We start from the raw sequence: 25520 nt of genomic DNA on the forward strand, positions 1-25520 counted from the left end.
CATGTCACGCGACATACCGCAGTTTCTTTATCCAATTGTCTGTCAATGGATACTTCCATTGCTTCCATATCTTGGCTATTGTGAATAAGAGAAAACTTTTTCTGTAAAATACCAGATAGCAAATATATTTGGCAGGGGTCGGGGGGCATATACTCTCTGTTGCATCTATTCAACTCTGCTGTTTGAAAGCAGCCATAGGCAACATGTAAACAAATGGACCTGGCTGTGCTCCAATAAAATTTCATTTACAAAAATAGGCAGTCTTCGTTTGTTCTTCCCTGGGTAGCTAAACGAGCATGCACATAAAATGCAGGTGGCACTGTAACTCAGCACCACCTTCATGGAAGGTAGTGTGGCATTACATGTCAAAGTTCAAGTGCACATATATTTTGACCTAACAATCCTAAGTGTAGGCCAACAGCTCACAGGTATTCTCACACATATATGAACGATATAACAAAAAGGATACTCAATGCAGGCAAAAATTGAAGACAGCCTGACAGGCCACTAATAGGGCCTAGCTGAACTGACACATCTATACTGTGGAATCATATTCAACTGTGAAAAACAATAGGGAGGCCTCAATTACTAATATGGAATGATCTTTAAGGTGTAAGGTTAAGTGAAAAAGCAAGATGCTGGACAGGAACATATCTACCATTTGGTGGTTATAAACACACATACGCACATGTATTCATAAATGTTTGAAATATCTATCACTGGAAGGATACTCATGAAACTCTAAGAAAGCTTCCATCTAACAAGAGGCACTGACTGGTGGGGGACAGGGTAAAAGTGACACTAACTTTTCACAACACTAATATTTTTGAACTCAGAAGTTTGAGCTATGTTCTCCTGTTACTCATATAAAAGTTAAATACAGGGGCCAGGCATGGTGGCTCACGCACGTTGAATCCCAGCACGTTGGGAGGCCGAGGCAGGCGGATCACGAGGGCAGGAGTTTGAGATCAGCCTGGCCAATATGGTAAAACCCTGTCCCCACTAAAAATACAAAAATTAGCCGGGCATGGTGGTGTGCACCTGCAGTCCCAGCTACTTGGGAGCTGAGGCAGGAGAATCTCTCAAACTCGGGAGGAGGACGTTGCAGTGAGCCACGATCGTGCCACTGACTCCAGCATGGGTGACAGAGTGAGATTCTGCCTCAAAAAAAAAAAAGTTAAATACAAATGAACTATATAACATGCTTAATATAATGAACTTTCACTCAATCGGGATTGTTATGGTAGATCAGCAAGTTACATGGTGAAAATGAATCTCTGGAAAAAAAAAAAAAAGTGCCCAAGAAGTCCATATTCCAGATTGTTCTTGCCTAGGCTTTCTTTCTCAGGTCTTGTTCTTTTAACTTCAGTCATTAGGATCTCTTACTGCTTTTGTTATCTCAAAGGCTCTATTTCTCTTTTAACTGATGTACCCAGTGTGTCTGAGTCACCCAGCCCTGCCTTCTCTACCCTTTCTTGCTGAGGGTTCACTTGAGGTAAAGTGGTCACTAGGCTTCCTTTGTCAAGTGGAGTGGGTCTCAGCTTGCTGGCAGATGCCAATGCCAAAAACACAGGTCAGGCAAGGCCACTTCTGGAGGAGCAAACCCTGGCCAGACTAGCTCCCATCAATCACCTGATTGGGAAAGGACGTCTTTCACAAGTCTTCTCACCCACCTGGCTCTAGTTTGGAAAGGTTGGGATGGAATCAATGAGAAGATCATCATGGGAACAAGGTCAGTACTCCCTTAATGACCACAGAGACAGACATGATTGTTGGCTGATGACACTGTAAGGGCGGCTGATGAAAGAGTGCTAATGTACATTCAACTCTACCACCCCAAAGGTTGCACACCTCAGCACCTGGCCTCATGTAGCCATGGCCCCACCCTGAGACACCTCTCCCTTTCCCCTAGTCTTCTCTGTTAAATGCAATGGCCCACTCTTTGTAATTTATTGAGGAAAGAAAAGCATAAGGTCTAAAGTCAAGTACCCCAGTAGCCCAGTCTGAGGCAGGTATTTATTGAGAGAGAGTTCTCAAAAGGGGAGTGAGGGAAACGGCGGGGGGGCATGAGGAGGAGCTGAGCTAGGATGTGGCCTCAGCTGGAGTCTAGCCTCAGCCTGGTCCCATGGGAAACTCTGGAGCACAAATGGCACCACAGAGTTAGACTCCCTTATGGCTTCACACTAAAAGGGGAGGGGAAAGGCATAGCAAAGGGGTTTCTGTTTGACTGAGAGCAATCTTCAAGAAAAGCAGACAATATACACAGCAGCCAGGGAATAAGTCCTCAGTCTGGTCAAGAAAACAGCATAACTCCAATCTTCACATGGCATTCTCCCATGTGTGTGTATGTGTGTGTGTGTGTGTGCATTTGTGTGTGTCCAAATGTCCCCTATTTATAAAGATACCAGTCATATCAGATTAGAGGCATGCTATACTCCAGTATGACCTCATCTTAATTGATTATAACAACTCTGTCTGCAAATAAAGTAACATTCTTACGTACTGGGGGTTAGGAGTTCAATATTTGAATTCAGGGGTCAGAGAACACAATCTCTCCTACAACACGTAACTATGCAATCATATTAGTGTTTTTACCCAAGTGTTTTGGCTTCTTCTCTAGATCTGTTCCTACTACACATCCTTCTGCCTCAAGTCTGGTAAACATAATCCAGCCTTGTGTGACCCATTATTTGATTGTAACCCCATGTTTAGCCTTAACTAGAACAACTTAACTATGCCAGTTCCAAGTTAAGGCCCAAACCAGTCCTTCTTCTGAGTGATGGCAGACCTACCTCTGGCAGAGAAACAATGCAAAGACTCCTCCCATTTGGAGCTTCCATCTTGGTTTGGTCATTTTCTGGTCAAACACTGAGCAGAGAAACCATATTCCTGAAGATAAAAAGTTTTATTCTTGGAGGTAGGGAAGCAGAGGGAATAAGCTCTATAGAACATCTTTGGCAAAATGTTTGCTTTGTTTGATGTTTCAATAACATCAACTATAATGTGCCTCAATTTTTTATTAATAAAAACTATGAAATTTGAAGGTCCATGCAGAGGAGTTGATTCATATTCCAATATGTTGAATATTGAAAGAAAGGAAACATAGGCATGAATCATCATTGTTTCTGGTTACTCATCAAAAGGTCAAATGAAGTCACTGGAGGCACACCTGTGCAGAGGTGCACCATTAAAACTTCTCTCTGGAGAGAAATGCTAGGGAAGTATATCAACAAAAGTCTTAGGAGAGTAGGCAGCAGATTTGCTACGAATCACTAGTGGGTAAACAAGAAGGCATGTATGCACATGATAGTCATTAAATGACAAGCAAGAGTTACATGTACAAGTGAAATGATAAAGTGGCCCCCACTAGTAGATGATGTCTGTGTCCATTCCCAGCAGCCTTCACTTGGTCCTACTCTCCAGCCAAGTGTTTTCCTGACCCCCATTTAGACTAACATCTCATGCTGCCATCCAGGCCAGAGACTTGCTTCAGTATCAAGGTGATGTCACAGGTGCCTGGCAATTAGGCCACCTATTAACGTGTGCCTGTCTTGAACTTCCTGACCCATCATTTGGCCCTGACCTCTGGAAACAGTTCACACCTTGCTCCCACTTGCCTGCCCAACCTACTGCTGACTAAGCTAACCTAGGCCTTTGATCTTCTCTTGAATTTTGGTTTCAAAGCTGGACTTCCAGCAGACTAGCCATGCATGTAGAAATAAATGTCATATACTACTTCTTCATGACTTTAGACAACAGTCTCAGGAATCAACCTTCTATGTATGCATCCACACCTACAAATAATCAGTACCCCCAAATTGTGTTTTATAGGTGGAGTAGATTGCTTGCAGTAATGGTTCCAATTCTTCACACCTCCCTGTACCCACACCCTTTGTAACATTGTACTGCAACTCCCACTCTGGCTCTGAGCTGGCCAAGTGTCTTGATGTGGCCCAGGGGACGTTGGCAGACATGCTACAGAGGCTTGAAAAAGCGCTTGCATGTTTCTACTCTTGCTCTTATTCCTCTGCCATTGCCATGAGAACATTCCTGCTAGAAGGTTATACACAGAGAGAAGATCTGAGTTGCTCTGTGCTAGCCATCCCTGCTGCGGCCATCCCAGGTCAGACACAACCCACAACCCCCCAGGCATGTGGATAAGTACAGCCAAAACCTGAGGAACCACCCAGCCAATCTGCAGATTGAATGTATCTCATTTGGGTACACAAGTTTTAGATGGCTTGTTACTAACACAATAGCTTACAAAATATCTTATTACACACAATCCCATTCCACAGTAATAAATTCACTAGAACATAAACTCCATGAGAGAACATTCTTTTCTGTTTTGCTCATTGATGTTTCCAAAGTACCTAGGACAGTACCTGATACACTGTAGGCTTTTAATAAACATTTATTGAATTAAGGAAGGAAAAAAATGAATAAAAACAATAGTGGTATTAGTAATAACAATAGGCACAATTTATATAGACTTTATTATGTCCTAAGCACTCTTCTATGTTTTTAATAAACTGTTTCATTTTATTCTTTTGTCAACATTGTAAAGTAGCTATTATTTATTCTATTTTAAAGATGAGAGAATTGAGGTTTAATGTGATTAAGCAACTTGCTCAAGATCACATATCTTGAAAGTGGCACATGCAGCACTCAAATTCAGGACTTCAATTCAAACTCCATGTCATTCCATGAAAATGCAGGGGATTGAAATATTAAAGCTATTTCATAGGTACAGCTGGAGAATTTGAGTGACTTGACCAAATTTTAAAGCAATAAATTACAAACTAGTCCCAGAACCTTCTATACCCAGTTTCTTCTCAATATTCATAAAATTTGGAGTGAAATAGTATAATTCTGAGCACTCCTTACAAGAATATGGAGTCATGATCAGAGAATTTGATGAAATTCAGAAGCAAAATTAATAAAATAAGGCATATACAAAGTAGTTTTTTGTACAGGCGAAAGCAAGACATCCAAATAAACCTTAACTGATATTGTTAATAATAGTAACAAGGAAGAAAGACTGGATCCATGTGGAAATGAGGATCCATGTCTTCTAATTTTCCTCCTACAATGACAAAACAGAGATTTTAAGGATGTAAATGAATAGCAGCAGAAATAACCAAACAAAAATGGTCCAAGGATATATTAGTCAGTGTTCTGCAGGGAAACAGAACCAATAGAATGAGTGTGTGTGTGTGTGTGTGTGCGCGCGCGCGTGTGTGTCTAGGGAGAGAGAAAGGGAAAGAGGGAGATTGATTATATGCAATTGCTCACATAATTATGGAGACTAGTGAGTCCAAAAGCTGCAGCATGGGCTGGCAGACTGGAGGACAGCCCAAGACAGTAAATACAGTTCCTCGCTAAAGGCAGTTGGTTGGAGAATACCTTCCTGCTAAAGGATGCCAATCATTTTGTTCTAGCCAGGCAATCAATTGAATGGATGAACCCCACCAATCAATACGTAGAGGGCTACTTACTCAAAGTTCACCAATTTAAATGTTCATCTCACCCCAAAACACCCTGTAAGTTAACATATAAAGTAAACCATTAACATACAAAGTAAACCAAGTAAGTTAACATATAAAGTAAACCATTACAAGGAGGTAAGTATTAAGTCCGAAGTTCTGAAGAATTACTAAAAAGGAAAAGGCCTAGATCGACAAAGAAGCATAAGAAAGGAAAAACTGCCCAAATTATATGAAAGACATCCTTAAAGAGAACTTGTAGCATTCATCAAGGTCATTAAAGGCAAGCTATTGAAAGAGCTGGATCAGTTGGACTCTTCTCCCTCCCTCCCCTACACACATTAAGGGTTCATCCCCTGGCCTTGGGGACCATATTCTAAACAAACTGAACCCTGGTAAGGGATCTTAGTGGGAATATTGGGTCTGAAAATAAAGGTGCTAAGTTACTTCAGACTTTTACAAAGACACATGTCAAAGGAACTTGACGCATGCATTTTCTTCCAGAATGAGGCCATGAATCTAACTCTCTGGGTCTCTCAAAGCCTTGATGTGGTTGCTAGATGCCTACCAACCCCTCACAGGGACAAGATTCCCCCAATCAAAAAGACACACCAAAAATATAAAGACACAGAAAGAATGAGGTTAAAATGGTGGAAAAGATATAGTAGGCAAATATACTAACCAGCATCTGTATAGCTACCTGTTCATATAATATAAAGTAAATCAAGCCTCAAAACATTTTTTTTCACAGGGAAAAAAAGCATCACTAGATAAAAATAAAAAGAGAGAGAATCCTTTTAAATGCAAGTTTGCCTCAAAATACACAAAACCAAAAACTAACAGAAGCTCAAGAAGATAATGAAAATTCCATCATCACTATAAAATATTTTAATATATCTCCCTCAGTAAGTGATGGATCAACAGATAAGTAAAGAAATACACTCAAACAGCATAATAAATTAATTAATAAGATGATCTGACAGATATATAGGAAGTGTTATTCCCAAAAATGGGATAATACACATTTTTCCAAGCACACAAGAAACATTTATAAAAACTGACCATGTCTTAGATCTTTCTTCAAAGTGCCAGGGAGTAAGTATTTCTGGATTTCAGGCCATCTCCAACTCAACTACCCAACTCTGCCACTCTAGTTAAATTAGCCATAAGACAATATGTAAAAGAAACAGCACAGTTGTGTTCCAATAAAGCTTCATTTACACAAATAAGTGATGTGGATTTCTGTTTTAAAGAATTGAAAAAGAGGGGAGACATAGTAATTAATTTTATATGACTAACCCCACCTTGACATGAAGTAGAAACCCAGACAAGAACAATACAAGAAGTAAGCCAATTTCACTGAAGATCTTAGATGCTAGGAAAATTGACTATCCATAAGAAAAAAGATCAAATTGCATCTCAACTTCACAGTTTACACAAAAATAAATCTTAAATTATAGACTTAAATGTAAAAGGCAAAATAAAAACATTCAGAAAAGAATATGAGATTATCTTCATGACTTTATGATACAATATTATTTCTTATGATACCAAAAAATGTAATCCATAAGAGAAAATATTGATATATTCAACTACACTTATAATCAGGGGCTTCTTTTCAATACAATACCCCATATAAAGGTAAAAAGGTAAGTCGCTGTCACCACCTGGAAAAAGACATTTGCATCAATGTTCATTAGGAATATTGGCCTATAGGTTTCTTTTTTTGATATGGCTTTGTCTGGTTTTGGTATCAGAGTAACACTGGCCTCAAAGAGTGAGTTTGGAAGTATTCCCTCTTCTGTTTTTCAGAATAGTTTGCATGGGGTTGGTAGTAGTTTGGTAAAATTTAGCAGTGAAACCATTTGGTCCCAGGCTTGTCTTAGCTGGGAGATGTTTTATTATGGCTTCAATCTCATTACTTGCTATAGGTCTATTCAGATTTTGAATTTCTTCATGGTTCAATCTTGGTAGGTTGCATGTGTCCAGGTATTTATCTACTTCTTTCTTCCAGGTTTTTCAATTTATTGGCATATAGTTGCTTATAGTAGCCTCTAATGATCCTTTGAATTTCTCTGGTATAATTAGTAATATCTCCTTTTTCATCTCTGATTTCATTTATTTGGCTCTTCTCTCATTTTTACTCAGTTAGTCTGGTTAAAGGTTTGTCAATTTGGTGTTATCTTTTCAAAAAATAAACTTCTCATTCCATTGATATTTTGTATTGTTTTCTTCTTGGCAATTTCATCTATTTCTGCTCTGATCTGTATTCTTTATTTTCTTCTACTAATTTTGAGTTTAATTTGCTCTTTCTTTTCTAGTTCTTTAAGATGCATTGTTAGGTTGTTTATTTGAAGTTTTTCTACTTTTTTGATGTAGGTGCTTATAGCCAGAAACTTTTCCCTTAATACTACTTTCTCTGTATCCCATAGGTTTTGATACGCAAAAATCCCCAACAAAGTCCGAGCAAACCAAATGCAACACACATTGAAAAGATCATTCATTATGCATTCAGGGATGCAAGGATGTTTCAACATACACAAATCAATCAATGTCATACATCATACCAACAGAATGAAGGACAAAAACCATGTGATCATCTCAATTGATGCTGAAAAAGCATTTGATAAAATTCAACATTCCTTCATGATAAAAACCCTAAAAAACCTGAGTATAAGAGGAACATGCCTTAACACAATAAACACCATACATGACAGACCCACAGCTAGTATCATGCTTAATGGTGAAAAACTGAAATCCTCTCTCCTCTAAGATCTGAAACTCAAAACAGATGCCCACTTTCACCATCATTATTCAACATAATGCTGGAGGTCCTGCCTAGAGCAAACAAACAAGAGAAAGAAATAAAGTGCATCCAAACTAGAAAGGAAGAAGTCAAAATTATCCTTGTTTGCAGATGATATGATCTTATTCTATTTGGAGAAATGTAAAGACTTCACCAAAAAACTATTAGAACTAAGAAGTGAATTTAGTAAATTTGCAGAACACAAAATCAATATATAAAAAAATCAATATCATTTATATATACCAACAGTGAACAATATGAAAAATAAGAAAGTCATTCCATTTATGATAGCTACAAATAAAATAAAATACCTAGGAATAAACTTAACCAAAGAAGTTAAAGGTCTCTACAAGGAAAATTATAAAACATTGATGAAAGAAATTGAAGAGGACACAAAAAATCGAAAGATACTCTATGTTCATGGATTGGAAGAATGAATATTGTTAAAATGTCCGTATTACCCAAGACAATCTACAGATTCAATGCAATCCCAATCAAAATACCTATGACATTTGTCACAGAATTATTTTTTATTCTAAAATTGATATGGAAGCACAAAAGACCCAGAATAGCTGAAGCTATTCTGAGTAAAAAGAACAAAACTGGAGGAATCACATACCTGACTTCAAATTATACTACAGAGCTATAGTAACTAAAACAGCCTGGCACTGGCATAAAAACAGATACATAGACCGATGGAACAAATCAGAGAACCAAGAAACAAATCCATACACCTACAGTGAACTCATCTTTGACAAAAGTGTGAACATACATTGGGGAAAGAACAGTCTCTTCAATAAATGGTACTGGAAAAGCTAGATATCCATGGGCAGGGAAATGAAACTAGACCCCTATCTAATCATATTTAAAAATTGTGTCAAAACGGATTAAATACTTAAATCTAAGACCTCAGACTATGAAACTACTGTAAGAAAACTTTGGGGAAACTCTTCAGGACATTGGACTAGACAAAGATTTACTGCATAATAATACTTCAGAAGCACAGGCAACCAAAGCAAAAATGGACACATGGGATCACATCAAGTTAAAAAACTCTGCACAGCAAAGGAAAAAATCCAAAGCAAAGAGATAACACACAGAATGGGAGAAAACATTTTCAGAAAATATTTTCAAACTATTCATCTGACAGGGGAAGTAATAATCAGATTATATAAGAAACTCAAACAACTCTACAGAAAAAAATGGGCAAAAGATGTGAATAGGCATTTCTCAAAAGAAGTCATACAAATTAGCAAACAGGTACATGAAAAGGTGCTCAACATCATTAATCATCAGAGAAGTACAAATCAAAACTACAATGCGATATCATATCATCTAAGTTAAAAATGGCTTTTATCCAAAAGACAGGCAACAGCAAATGCTGACTAGGATGTGGAGAAAAGGAAGTCATCATACACTGTTGGTAGGAATATAAATTAGTACAACCACAACAAATAACAGTTTGGAGTTCCTCAAAAAACTAAAAACTGAACTACCATATGATCCAGCAATCTACTCTAGGCATATAAGCAAAAGAAAGGAAATCACATTTTGAAGTGTTATCTGCAATCCCATGTTTGTTGCAACACTATTCACAATAGCCAAGATAAGGAATCAGCCTGTGTTCATCAACAGATGAATGGATTTTTTTTAATGTGGTACATATACACAATGGAGTACTACTCAGCCATACAAAAGAATGAGATCCTGTCATTTACAAAAACATAGATGGAACGGGAGGTCATTATGTTAAGTGAAATAAGCCAGGCACAGAAAGACAATCTTTGCATCTTCTCGCTTATTTGTGGGAGCTAAAAACTAGAGCAGTTAAACTTACAGAAATAGAGAATTGAATGATGGTTAACAGAGGCTGGGAAAGGTAGTTGTAGGGGCGGGAGTGGAGAGAGTTAATGGGTACAAAAATACAGTTAGATAGAATGAATAAGATCTAATATTTGATAGCACAACAGGGTTAATACAGTCAACAATAATTTATTGTACATTTTAAAATAACTAAAAATGTATAATTAGATTGCTTGTAACACAAAGAAAGGATAAATGCTTGAGGTGATTAATATACCCCATTTACCCTGAGGTAATTATTGTACATCGTAGCCTGTGTCAAAATATCTCATGTACCCCATAAATACATATACCTACTGTGTACCCACAAAAACTAAAAATTAAATTTAAAAAAATCTTACCCAAAGTCAAATTCAAAAAAAAATCAAAAGGACATTTGCAGCATATATGATTGACAAAGGATTGGTTTTCATGACATATAAAGATTTTTTTTTTAATGCATACAAACGAAATATAAGTAACTCATTGGAAAAATGGGAAACTCACTCCAACAGACACTTGGAAAAGGAAATATAAGTCGCCCATAAACATAGAAAAAGTTGACCAACCTTACTAGTATTTAAGAAATAAAAACTAAATGCAAACTGAGACACCACTTAATACTCATAAGATTAGTAAAATTTATTAAATTGGAAAATGCCTCATGTTGATAAGGATATGGAGCAAGAGAAAATCTCATACACTGTTGGGCAGAGTATAAGAATATCTTTGAAAAACAGTTTGCCATTGCCTAGTAAAATTGAACATTTTACTCTCTAAGACCCAGGGTATTGTCAGGGTGAGTTAATTTTGTAATAAAGTTAATAAATAAATTTCTAAAGCTACCTCAAATATTAGAAATTCAACATAATAAAAGTTAATCCCTTGCTCATGGCATGGGGGAAGGGAGCAGTATACTAATCCACATAGTCATACAAGGAGAGAAAGTAAGGATTGCTGCATGGATATTTTTATGGACCGGGACTAGATACGGCAAATATCAGTCTGTTTGTACGTTCCATTAGCCAGAACTCAAAGGCCTTGTCTAACTACAAGGGAATCTGAAAAACATAGTCTACTCATAGGAAATGAAAACATGGATATTGGTGAGCACTAGCAAATTCTGCTACCCTCAGAAGTTCCATTTCTAGCTATTTACCCGAAAAAAATTTTCTATAAATATTCTATTACATACATTATAAAAGTTCATAGTATAATTGTTCTTGATGACAGAAGGAAAAAAAACTGAAAACAATCCAAAAGTCTATCAAAAATGAAACAGGAAAAACTCATAATGAAGGAGAGAGTAGGAATGATTCTAGGTGCAAACTGCTTGAGAAGGCGAAGTAATAGAAGATTGGTCTAAGATAGGAGGAGAAATGCCTCTCACATCAATGAGGAGAGAAGCAAATAGATTGGCAAACTCCAAATGTATCCAATTTCTCTATAAAATATGAGGCAAATTTGCAAGCTAAGATGTAGTGAGGTGGGGACGATGAAAAGAAGCTACAAAAGAGTCATCACTGAGAGCTGGGAACTAAATTCACTAGGGATGTGTAGTACAATTGTCTGGAAGAATTGAGTGCACCTTTGAGATTTGGGTCATAAGTTGAAATGAGTCCAGATGACAATACCATTTGATTTTCTCCAGTTATGTTCAGCTGCTTGAGTATAAGAAGGGAATGAATGGACAACTGGGCTTAACTCGGGAGTAGTTTTGCAAAGGAATATGATAAACAGAACAGAAGCATCAAAAATGTTCTCGTGGGAATGATTATAATTTTATACTATGAAATCTGAGTTGGACAAAGGCAGAAGTAAGAAGATGAAGGGGGTAATAGATGATGCAAAATAACAGATGAATGGGGCCCTGAAAAAAGGTGATATGAATGGTAAAAACTAATGTCTAAAGTATGGGGGATTTGAAATAGAGATTTAGGTTTTTGTCATCTATCAAGATTTTAAGTGTACACAGACTGAGTCAGCACAGGCCACTTCTTGAATGTATCATACTGCAATATTCACACATGTGAAAACCAAGTATATAATCACTTGTAAAAAGTTAGAAACAACCAAAATGTGCAATGATAGTGCTCCTTGGGATACCTTCCAAATAAGCTACTTGCCCTCACTTCCTTGTCTAATGGGTCACTTCTGGAAACACCTGAACTGAGAACTCCTGCAAGGGAACTTACCTCCCTCCGTTTTACTCAGGAAGATTGACAGTTACGTTATTCAATTGCCATATTTCCTTTTTTACTTGGATTGCTGAGAGAAAGCCTTCCCCTGTTCCCTGACAGATATTTTACAAATTAACTATCATGCAAAACTTCTAACATAGGACAAACTATAAAGACTGTGGAATAGCTCATAATTGAATTCCCTTCCTTAGTCCTAACTTACATAAATTATTTCACTGGGATAAAATGGGCTGTCTTGCCAGGCCATACTCTCCTAATGACTGCTTATCAGATCTTTACGTTTACAAAGGAAGTATTTTCACATAACAAATAACCAGACTGTGGCCTTTTGAGGTAGTGTTGTATGAAGGTTCCATGCTATAGTAGGCAGTACTGAGGAATTAGTAGAAAGCTAACAATCTTTCCTAATAAAGACAGGGGAGTTGAAGTTTTAGAGAAAGTCCAAAGTGGGCAGTGGAATCTCACAAACTTAGGGAAATATGGATGAATATACGAGGGCACTGTTAGAGGAAGGAAGTCACAGGCATCTTTGAAAGAGGCATGCGAAAGTCGACAGCATATGAGGTTATACAAATTTAAGTAACTATATGATGCAAAAGAGAGTGAATGTAAACAGAGAAGACAAAAAGGGCTGCGTCCGGGAGTACTATAACCCTAAGAAATCAGAGGAGTAAGGAGAAGCCAGCAAAGGAGACTGAGAAGGAGCAAAAACAAAGTAGGAGACAAAGCGTCAGAGTTTAGTGTCTTGACAGTCAAGTGAAGAGTATTGTTGAATGATACTGATAGGTCTAGTAAGATGAAGACTAAAAATTGACCACTGGTTTTTAGCAATTGCTGTCATAGGTGACTTTTCTTGTACTTTTGACCCTTGACAAGAGCAATGTTTGTGGAACGGTGAGGGTGATTGTATATATTTAAGAAAGAACAGGAGAAGAACTGAAAACATCAAATGTAGACAACTCTTTAAAATAATTTTTCTGCAAAGAGAAACAGAGAAAGTATTTAGTGAGAAGTGGAGACATGAGAAGGGTTTTTCTTAGGGTAGAAAAATAGGAATGCAATTATACGCTGATGAAAATGATTCAGTGAACTGATGAGTCAGGAAATAGATGGGAAATTTTGTAGAGCAATGGAATAAGATTTGGTTTTGGATAGGAGTGTGGATAATAAGTAGACTAATGTGCAGAATGAAAAGGATGCAAAGGCTGGGGATAGATAATGTGTACTGGTAGGCTGTGGAAGTTCTCTTTTAATTGTCTTGGGAATTTAGATTCAAAACAATTTTACTTAAATTTCAAAGGATACGATGGCCTCAACTGACTTCTTCATTACTTCACACATCTGATTGCCATATAAATATTTAAAAGGTGGCATATAATGGTTGTCAAGTATCTAGAAGACAAAAGGTAATAAATTGAGATGGTCTTCCTTGAAAAATCATTGACAAATGCAAATTTGGTTGTTTGATGACTGAATAATAAATCCCCACTGTGGCAATTCAGTGGAGAAAGGAATTGCCTTTCAACTATTGGTGCTTAACAACTAGATAAATAGGTGGAAAAAAAATATGAACCTCAACCCATACACCTCATACCATACATATAAATTAATTCAAATTGTATTGTAAACCTAAATATAAATGATACAATTGTAAGGATATCATCTCTATAAGAAAATATAGGTGAATATCTTCTTAAATTTACCAAAGACGAAGATTTCTTAGGACATACAAATCATTCATCATAAGAAATTTATAATTGGATTTTGAAGTTATTAATTTGTGCTCTTGAAAAGATATCATTAGACTGTGGAGAAAAGGAACACTTACACACTATTGGTGGGAGTATACACTAGTTAAACTATTATGGAAAGCAGTAGGGCAATTCCTCAAAGAGATGAAAACAGAACTACTATTCAACCCAGCAATCCCAAGGTTTATACCCAGAGGAATATAAACCATTCTACCATAAAGACACATGCACGTGAATGTTCATTGCAGCACTATTCGCAATAGCAAAGACGTGGAACCAATCTAAATTCTCAGCAATGAAAGATTGGAAAAGAAATTGTGGTACACATATACCATGAGAAATTATGCAGCCATAAAAAAGAATGAGATCATGTATTTTGTGTGAACATGGATTGAGCTACAGGCTATTATCTTCAGCAAACTAACACAGAAACAGAAAACCAAATACCACATGTTCACACTTATAAGTGACAGCTAATTGATAAGAACTCATGAACACAAAGAAGAACTCATGAACACAACAGATACTGGTGCCTACTTGAGGGTGGAGGATGGTGGCAGGAAAGAGAGGAGTAGAAAAAATAACTAGTGGGTAATAGGCTTAATACCTGGGTAATGAAATAATACAAACAACAACCCCCATGGCACATTTACCTATATAACAAACCTGCTCATGTACCCCCAAACCTAAAAGGTTTTTTTAAAAAAAAAAAAAAAAGACATCACTAAGAAAAGTAAAAGGCAAGTCGTAGACTATGTGATAGTAATCATAATACGCACATCTAGCAAAGAACCTGTATCCAAAATACATAACAAATTCCTATAAATCAATAATAAAATGTCAAACAATCAAAACGTTTAAATAGACAAGAGGCCTGAATACACACCGCACAAAAGGTGATTTATGAATGGCCAATAAGCACATGAAAAAGTGTTTAACATCACTCCCATCAAGGAAATTCAAATTGAAGCTATAAAGAGATATACCATCACACACATTTGAGAAAGGCGAGGATTTAAAAGAACAACACTAAAGGCTGATGAAGATGTGGAGCAACTGGAACAGTCAGGCACGTTCTTCCCTCTCTTATGATTCTTCCTTAGTGTGGGCTGGGCTGCCCACATGTGCAGCGCCCTCCTTACCCTTGGGAGGTGAGCACGTGCAATGTGTTTAGGAAACTGTATGCATCCCCATCTGAGGCGTACTTCCCTTTTCCAGTGGAGTGTCCCCCGGAAGGTCATTTTGTCTCTTAATGTGCATGCCCAGGAAGTTGCTCCCCCCTCGCATCTGCATTCATTAAACACAATAATGTTAACACCTATGGATCATCAGGAGACTCTCTCTCCCTGGCACCCTGGCACCAGCTGCAGAATTAGCATTTTTATAGAGACCGTGTGACAGTTGTCGAATGATCACCTGACATTCCTAGTGGGTGGGGCAAAAGAGCCCTCTCCTGCCCCGCTCATGCCTGTCTGACCACCTGTAACAAAAGCAGCAGGACCCTCACCCTGAAAATAGAGGAAGAGGCAAGACGCAGATCCAATCATACTGAAGAAACAGGAGAGGATAGTCCATACCTCCATGTCTGGCAGGACATATAAGTGGCAATATGAGGGATACAGAGGCAGACAGAGATTGAAGCTCAGTTACGTCACTTCCAAGGTGTTTAACCTTGGGCAAGTTGTTGAAACACTAACACAGTTTCCTCAGCATTGTTAAAAGAAAAAAAACTTTAGACAAATAAACTTAACAACAGAGTTTAATTGAGCAAAGAATGATTCATGAACTGGCAACCCCCACCACCCTCCAAATAGGATAGGTTCAGAGGGACCTATACTGCTGCATAGCTGAAGATGATTTATGGACAGAAAAAGGAAAGTTACATACAGAAAATGAAAGTGAGGTACAGAAACAGCCAGATTGGTTATGACTCCGCATATGCCTTATGTTCACATGGTCTGAATAGTTGGCCGTCTCTAAGTGGTCCAAGTGTGTCTGCTGGGGTTGGCTGGGATTCAGGTACTTGTTAAAGAGTAGATTACAGTCTATTTACAATCCAGGTAGATTATAGATCACTATGGAGAATGTTTTAGGCCGAAGTTGCAAAGGAGGCAGCTTTAGGCTAGATCTAATTTAACAGCATAAAACATGATGACTAATGACCAACGATTTGGGTTATGGTGAGAATTAACGGAAACAGTATAAGACTTTACAAACTGTAAAACTCTACACAAATAATTGTAGTTGCAGCTACTTATATTGGTAACATGTTGGACTGAAAACTGGGGAGGCAAGATAAAAGAAAATCTTATATATTATGAAGGGCCACACACAATACAAAATATAAACAAATGTACTTAATTATTAAAATAATGTATGAGAATAAGCAAATTAAATTTCATTCATTGTCACTCCATCTTTCTTTCTCTAGGTAGGAAGGACTTCAAACGTAAAGATAACCCATAGACTAAATCCCTTCCTAAAAGGAATTTTGTTTTGAACCGAGGGGATCATAGAAACAGTGTTTTTGCTTTTACATGACAATTTGGAATGTGATCTGACACACACCCATCTATAGGGTGCAGTGACTTAGTAGTTAATGAAATGCTTCAGGATAGTTCCTAGGTATGAGTTACCCACCAATCCATTCAGCCCAGAAGTTTTGTTCCTAGAATATCTGGACCGTGAGCCAATGATGTATCCACTTACGAGTTCTGAAATAACATCTTCCCTGATTTGATAGGGGAAGCCACGTTTCTTTCTCAATAGCACACATTTCATGGATTAAGAATGCCTGTGGAACTGTTTTAGCATGAGAAATGATTAGAAGTTGTCTTTTCTCTCAGAATATTGGCACAGTTGACGTCAGATTTGGAACATGCAGCCTCAAGAGGCACTTCATCATTATCTAGAACAGTTAGGGATGCTCTATTAATACATCTCCTGATGCACAGCACATAGCCAGGATCTGAGTGTGTCAAAAATGTGATCTCAACCCTACCAGAAAATGTGGACGAGTATAACTTTTCAAAATCAATTATCTCCTCACTTCTGTGTTTTCGGTCTGGTCATATCGGAAGTATATTTGCCAAAACATTGATGCATAGTTCCATATTTTCAGAATAAGTATAGACATAAAACTTCAGAAGAAAAATTGCTTTAAAAGAAAAAAACTCTGATTTGCAAACTCATTCCTATCTGTTCAATGTCTTCTCAATCTCTATCAGTCTTTTGACCTTCTCCAACTAATAACATTCCATACCCTTCTTCCCAACTGAATCACCCCAAACCCTCTAGACACATTTATACTCCTAAGATACAGAACTGGAATGTGAGTCCCTGGTATCGTATTCCTGGAAATTTGACAAAGCTCATTTGAAAAACCAAATCCCTCCTCTGAGGTTCTATCACCAGATTTATTTTCCTTTATGATGTTTACGGTGTACCCAAATAGCCAAAAGTTATAAAGGGGCAGAGCTGTCCCAAAAAAGGCAGAAGTCATGTGACATTTATAGTTCCCACTGTTTGCGGGGATGAGAATCTGGTAAGCAGTGCACCTTGATCATACCCACATGCTAGTCTTTCCACCTTGAAATCTACCCACCCTGTCCCACACTTGCACTTCAACCCCTCCCTCCCCCATCACTGATTTATCAGCCTCATCTGTAACTTCCCTGGCTTACTGCTGTTTGCCTAAATTAGGCAGGGTCCCAGCATAAAACAAAGTTCTGCTCGGATATTTCAACTCAGTCGTGTGCTGGAACTGACTCGTTCGGGAAGAGTCAACTGCTAATTCCCAGGAATTTTGCAAGTTAGTTGTTAGACACAGTCATTATTAAAAATTAAATTAATTCATAATAACCAATTATACTAAAAACAAAAGTAATGATAAAACACATCTCTCATCTCTTTTCCTCATTATTTCACTATATTTCACTATTATGTACAATTGTGACATTATTTACATCTACTTTATCTTTATAGAGGCACTACTGAGCATCTTTTCCCAACTCTGTGTCTCATGGAATCATTTTGGGCCATGGTGAGAATATTTACCCCACAGAAATTGGCAAATGCTACACATCTGGACTTTTTTGTTTTTCTGCCAGAGATCCAGTTGTTAAATATTTACCAGCACACCACTACTTCAACTGAAGTCGGAACCAATGGATCTATTTAGGTTAAGAAAATAAAATTAAGGAAACCAACTAGAGATGTTGAGTCTCCCCAGAGACTAGAAACAGAGAGAAGCATTATCACTCTCAGAGCTGAGTGAGTGAGAGCAGGCACCAGAGAGAAGGACCTGCCTGGATAGGACCATAGTCCCAGAGAGAACAGCTTCTGCCAGAGAATAGTGTGGAGGAAGGGAGGGTACACAGTACATGGAGTAAATGCTTCTCTGTCTTCCCCACCTCTGATCACAGGCTACTGGCTGAACCCATTAGGAATCCAGTCAGCCAGTTAGCCTGGGCCCTGCAGTCCACAGATGTTGTGGGTTGGTTCATTAGAGATGGGGGTTAGTGTGCAGGACACTTAACAGAGAGTGCTCTTGGAATGACCATCCCTGGAAGAGAGAGGAAGGAAACAGGATTGGGCAGAGGAGGAGGCGGCATGTGGTACACAGCCAGCTGAGGCCTCAGATGAGTCCATGTGAGCTTTGAAGCTTGAATGACCCTTCAGATTTCTTTCAAGTTGGAGCAAATGGTGGGGGGAGGAGGGGTGGCCTTTATAGCCCCTCAATGATCAGTCACTGGACACAGCTGCCCCTGAAAGGAGGCACGACCTTAGATGAGACAGTTTCTTCAGGAGACAAAATCCCCAAAAAGGTTGACATGTGAGGTTGGTCTTCCAGCATTTAGGGAACTAAGTCCTTCATTTCTAGATGAGGGACTGGGTGGGGAATCACAACATACACTAGGCAGGAGTCAGGTTCCTAGGATTCCAATCTGGGCCAAAAAGAGAATGGATCTGGAAGTGGTAGAGAAAAGAATGGGGAATGATCACACATCATGCTGCAAAGCTCAACTTGTGAGTCAGCCTCTTGCAGAAGCAATGTGTGACCCTCCTGCTCAGGTATTGTCATAATCCTTATGCACACCTTCATCCTTGTTCTCAACAGACAGTATTAGACAAGTCTGTTGACTGATCTGTCCCCCTGTGAGCTCTGTGGCCACAGGAATTGTACCTTCTCCATCCTTATTCCCATTCTGGCCTAGCCATTAACAAAGCTTAAGAGATCCATCCCTTATAATCATGAAGGTGTCTTAGATGAAAAAGTAAAAATTTACCCAGAGAAGGAGAATCCAAGCTGCTACAAGAAAAAAAAAAAAGTCATTATCCTTATGACAAGACTCCACAGCATACTGCTTTCCAAATCATCTTTGCTGATATGTTCCTGGAAGATTTCCAGTTAGTTAGCAAGGCTAATTTATATCTACCACCATCAACTGATTTTCATCAAGGTATGTGGGAGGAGGAGAATAAATTCAATGCAAATAATTGTATTTTTTTTAAAGATGAAATGGAGTGGGGGTAGGGCATCAAAGGGGTGCAATGCTGTGATGCGGCACCAGTATAATAAAGATTGGTTTGATCCTAGGCATCCTCTGAGTTTTCCTCCAGAGGCAGCAGGTAAGAAGCAAAACCTCTAAGAAGCTGGCAGGGCACCTCTGAGTGTCTGTCTCGTCCAGCCGGCTCGTCTGTTCCTCTGGCATTGGCGAAAGCCATGTGTCTCTGCAGTCAGTTTTGTGTCACCACACTCCTCTCTCTTTCATCCATGCCTTTGGCCCTGCCAGAGGCTGTAGGGGATTAATCTAAGTATTCCAGGCAAGAGTGGAATCTATTGAGTTACCTGAAACCTATATTTGCAAGGAAAAAAAAAAGGTGTGAAGTAGAGGAAGAAATTTAAAACTTGAATTGATTGGTCAAATGAAGAGAGTTAGAGAGCAATGTTTCTATTTTTGAAATAGAAAAATCCATGTCGATGGGGTATGTGACTGATCTGTGAAAACATCAGGTCTTGCTAAGTTGTTAAGTACTTCATATGTAACAACTTTACGTGGTGTTTAACATGGTATTTCACATGGTGTTTACATGGTGTTTTACATGGTAACTCTAGGAAGTATATAATAAACCCATTCTCGTCACTATTTTACAGATTTTTTTAAACTGCAGCTTTGAGAAGCTAAGTGATTTGTCCAAATCTGTGTTTGATCCCAACCCAGAGTCATTCAGAAGAATGAATGGGAGGACAATTGAGATAACTTTTGACATGTGGTGCCTTGGAGGAAAAGAATGATGCCACCTTTCATTGAACAGCACTGGAAGACTACTGGGGGCTTGGGTGAAGGGTACATCACCTAAACCAAGGAGACTATCTTAGTCCATAATAAATATCTCCTCTCCCACCCCAATAAGGTTAGGTGGAAGCTCTATAAAAGACAAAAAACCCTCTAGTCTTGAGATGGATGGGTCTTGGTATTAATGGTATTTGAGAGAAACCCAGAGAAGAGGATTCACGGAAAGTAATCACTGCACACTCAGTGTGAGGAGAAACTAAGTCACCATCCTTATGGAAGAGAGGATTCTCAATCCATGGAAGAGAGGATTCTGCCCCTTTTCCTCCTCAGAGGACAGCTTCAATCTCTGCAGAGGAGGCGCTTCCCTTCCCAGTGGACACCCAGAGGGAAAGTTTCTTGGGCCATGGTGGGGTTACTGTGCTTAAAACACCATCTGCCAGGACCCTCCTTTCTTCAGCTGCTCTCAGACTGAGCATTTAGGAAGGATATTTTTAGAGTGAGTGAGAACTGTAAGAGGTAATTTATAGCACAAAGAGATCCAAAGGAACTTTTTGAACAACGTAGTTAGTGTAAACTAGGGATGGTCTCAGTGAATCACCCAATTATTTTGAATAAATAATAGCTAATAATAGTGTATAGTTTCATGTATCAGGTGCTCTGCTAAGCATCCTAGAAACATGATTTTATTGCCTCCCTATAACAACCCTATTTATAAATAAAGAATTTGAATATTGGAGAGGATAAGTAACATGCCCAAGGTCACATAGCTATTAAGTTAAGGAGCCAGGAATCTACTGTAATTCTGAAGTTTACATTTGTAATCAGCACATTGTATGGTCTCCTAGAAGCTTAGAGAAGACCCAGCAGCAGGAAAAGTAGAAGGCTATAAAGACCCCAGAGAGCAGGACATGGCAGTAAAAGTGATACCCTGATCCACATAGTAAAGAACCAGTGTATTTCTAAAATGTGGAAGTCAGTTTGTTTGTTTGTTTTTAATACAATTGTATGTCACGTTACCCAATTGTTAGTATTCTGCCATTTAGAACCCGAGTTAGAGGCAAACAACAGTCAACTGGTCGAGCACTTTCCAGGATGGTGGCTTTGAACAAACCAAATATCATAAACTTCTAAAATTATTCCATTTAAGTGTCTCCAGTCACTATCTGTTAGAGATGTGAAAACAATTTATTATAGATGTGAAGTTTATGACTACCCAAATGGTGATGTAACTAGACAACAATCCAAATAAACAATGTCACTGAAAAAAATCACTTTGATATGATGTACTAAAGCCAGGTCCTACTAGCTCACAAGAGCCAATTGTTAAATTTTAGTAATTTTGAGAGCTGATTATAAAATATAACCACAGTTAAAAGTTAAATTATAGGAGCTTACAATTAAATAAATTATACTAAAAACAAAAGTAATAAACACTCAAACCTCCTTATTCCCTAATGATTTTACTACATTTTACTATTGTCTATGCTTTTGAGGCTAAAATCCAACTATTTTTTTTTTTCTTTACGACAAGGTCTCACTCTGTCACCCAAACTGGAGTGTAGTGGCATGATCAAGACTTACCATAGCCTCAACCTTCTGGGCTCAAGCGATCCTTCCACCTCAACCTCCTGAGTACCTGGGACTACAGGCATATGCCACCATGCCCAGCTAACTTTTTAATTTTTTGTAGAGATGAGATCTTGCCATATTGCCCAGGCTGGTCTTGAACTCTCCTGGCCTAAAGTCATCCTCCTACCTCAGCCTCCCAGTGTTGACATTACAAGCATAAGCCACCACACCTATCCTATTTCCAACAATTATATCTGTATAGTGGAAATTCAATGTGATAGTTTGCTGCTATGCATCTCTCCCCAGTGCCATGTTCAATTATATCATATTGGTAGCTTAAAGTTGACCATGGTGGGGGTATTTACACCATGGAAATTGTCAAATGCTACAAATCAGGATCTTTGTTTTCTTGCTTGCTGCAAAGCCAGTTGTTAAACATCTAGCAGCACACCACTATCTGTTCACATGTCCACTACTGCCAAGCTAGGAAGAGCCCCATCAGACTGCTCTGCATCTCCAGGAAGGCATAAATTGCTGGTAAGCAATACTATAATATTTTTCTATTGCTTTATAACAAATTCCCCCAAAAGTTAGTGGCTTCAAACAATACACATTTATTAGCTCTCACAGTTTTTATGTGTCAGGAATTTAGAGGCAGCATAACTGCATGGTTCTGGCTTGGAGTCTCAATGAGGTTGTAATCAAGGTATCTGCTGGGGCTGTAGTCATCCGAAGTCTTCTCTGGGACTTGCAGGATCTGTACTCAAGATGGCTCACATGGCTGGCAAGTTGGTGCCAGTATTAGTAGGAGGTCTCAATTCTTTCCTACATGGGTCTCTTCAGGGTCTCTTCACAGGGCTGCTTGAGTTTCCTGACAGCATGGTGACCTGTTTCCCTCAGAGCATACAATCTAAGAGCCCAAGACAGAAACTCCAATTTTTTGTATGTGATCTAGCCTTGAAAATCGCACACCATCATCTCTGCTATATGGTATTAGCCATACATAGCAGCTCTGACATGATATAGAAAGTGACTACACAAGGACGTAAATGCCAGGAGGAGAAGATCTTTGGAGGCTGATGACCACCTGAGGTTACTCAGCAGGAAGGACAATGAAATCACTCCTCTAACTAGGTGGTTTATATAACAGAAATTTATTTTTTCTCACAGTTCTGGAGGTTGAAAGTCTGGGATCATGGTGCCAATATGGTCGGGTGCTGGTGAGGACTCCCTCCCTGCTTGCGGGTGTCTCTTCTTACAAGGACATGAATTCTATAAGATCAGGGACCTACTTTGGTACCTCACTTAACCTTAAATACTTTCTTAGAGGCCCCATGTCCAAATGCAGCCAAACATTCAGTCCATAGCAGACATTACTCTAACAAAGGCTCATATCACAAATGAGAAAACCAAGACTTCAAGAGACTTGATGTCCTATAAGCGGTAGGCCTTTACTAAAAACAAGGGCTTGTAATTCATTCTAACCTTAAAATGTTTTTTAAATAATGAATATCCAAACTTTCAGGCATTGCACATTTCTCACCCCCATAGTGGTATCAACAAACATTATATAACAATAAAGACCACAGAAATGGGCCGGGTGTGGTGGCTCACGCCTGTAATCCCAGCACTTTGGGAGGCTGAGGTGGGTGGATCACGAGGTCAGGAGATCGAGACCATCCTGGCTAACACAGTGAAACCCATCTCTACTAAAAATACAAAAAAAAAAAATTAGCCTGGCATGGTGGCGGGCACCTGTAGTTCCAGCTTCTCAGAAGGCTGAGGCAGGATAATGGCATGAACCCAGGAGGTGGAGCTTGCAGTGAGCCGAGATCACGCCACTGCACTCCAGCTTGGGGGACAGAGCAAGACTCCATCTCAAAAAAAATAAAAAAAGAAAAACACAGAAATAATGGAATGAACAAAGGGCCAGATTTGAACAACAAACATACAAACTCATCACTCTGTAGTTTAATGACTTAAGACCCGTTAATTATCCTCACTAAACTTATGCCTCCACATCTGTAAGATGGAAATAATAATGCCTGTTTCATGCAAGCCTTGTGAGACCTAAGTAAGATAAGGCTTGATAGGGCACCCGACACATTTCCAAGCTCTCAATACTTAATAGTTGCTGCCATTTATTTCATAATTAAACAGCAATAAGACTCTGAATAGGAAAGCAAAATGGATTAGCACAGAATGTGAGGTTGTACTACCCGCCTACTGGGTCATACTACCCGCCTACTGGGTCATACAGGTTTCCACTGTGGTTCAGATACCCCTAGGTTCCTTAAGTCATTGCTTTTCATATTCAGCTGAAGACAGGCAGAAAACATCCAGAGAATGAATGATAAATATAATAAAATAATCCATCTGCAATATCTATTTAGTAGCAACTATATGTATGGCACTGTACTAAACATTGATTAATTATTCCAACTGTCTAGAAAGCAAACATCTAGGCGGGATGGCAAGGCAGGAGAATTATGCCCCCAACCCCAGGATAACATTGGGTTGTAATGATAAAGGCTTATGTTCAGCAACTGTTGCATTTGGAGGTCAACCTCCTATTTCTTATCTGAACAAATATTACCCATTCCCCTAACCTTCATTCTATGGCTGGAAGTTCTAAAGCAATGAGGATCCAAAGTCACAGAGGAGTATTTTTTACCATGGCTAATGCCAGGAATGCTACTCACAATTTCTACAAAATCATCCCTAGAATGTTAGAGCTACAAACATTGCAGAGCTTTTCTAGCCCAATCTCATCATTAGAAAAATATGCCCAAGACAGGTAAGTGATTTTGACCAATCAAGCAAAGCTAGAAAATGATAGCATCAAATTTAGAACTAAAAGAGCTTGCTAGCTCTCAAGTTTTTCTTATTAAGGAGTTCAAATAACTGCTTTTATGACCTCATCATAATCAATGAAGACATATGGTGATTTGTAAACACTGTCAATGTCCTATAGCCAAAGACTACCAGGAACCACACCACAGTGAACCATGGGCCATCTCAGAGGTAGGGTGTTCAAAAGGACTTACAGAATTTGGGTTTCTGAAAGGTTATTTAAGAGAGGGTTCAGGGAAGTGGGCCTTCACTGTAGGTTGTATACTGTCAAAAAGTGGGGTAAGAAAATAAATTGCATGTAGAAGGAAAGAGGAATGAAGTGAGGAAAGATCCGTGATTGACAAAGCAGCAGCAGATACTTGCATTAGCCAGAAAAGGGCATGGTTGGTCTCTTTTGCAGTTGGAATGATGTTGCTTTTGTCCATGCTCTGGCATGATTATGAAGTGGTCTTGATTCAGCTTGCTCCACCAGGGTCACAGAATGGCCTTCTCTGATGTCAGTGTTGTGTAAAATTATTTCTATTCAATGAAGAAACACCAAAGCTCAGTTATGAGTGCCAGGGCAGCTCCTGGGACTGGTTTTCTCTTTCTCAATATGCATTGAAAAGGAACAAAGGAAAGAAGGAAGGAAAGGAGGGAGGGAGGGGAGTTGGTTGAGTCTGACTATGTCCCATACACTTTATCTTATTTCATTTTCATTCTATAACTGAGGA

This window comes from Macaca mulatta, chromosome 10, assembly GCF_049350105.2.
Source record: "Macaca mulatta isolate MMU2019108-1 chromosome 10, T2T-MMU8v2.0, whole genome shotgun sequence".
Taxonomy (NCBI): domain Eukaryota; kingdom Metazoa; phylum Chordata; class Mammalia; order Primates; family Cercopithecidae; genus Macaca; species Macaca mulatta.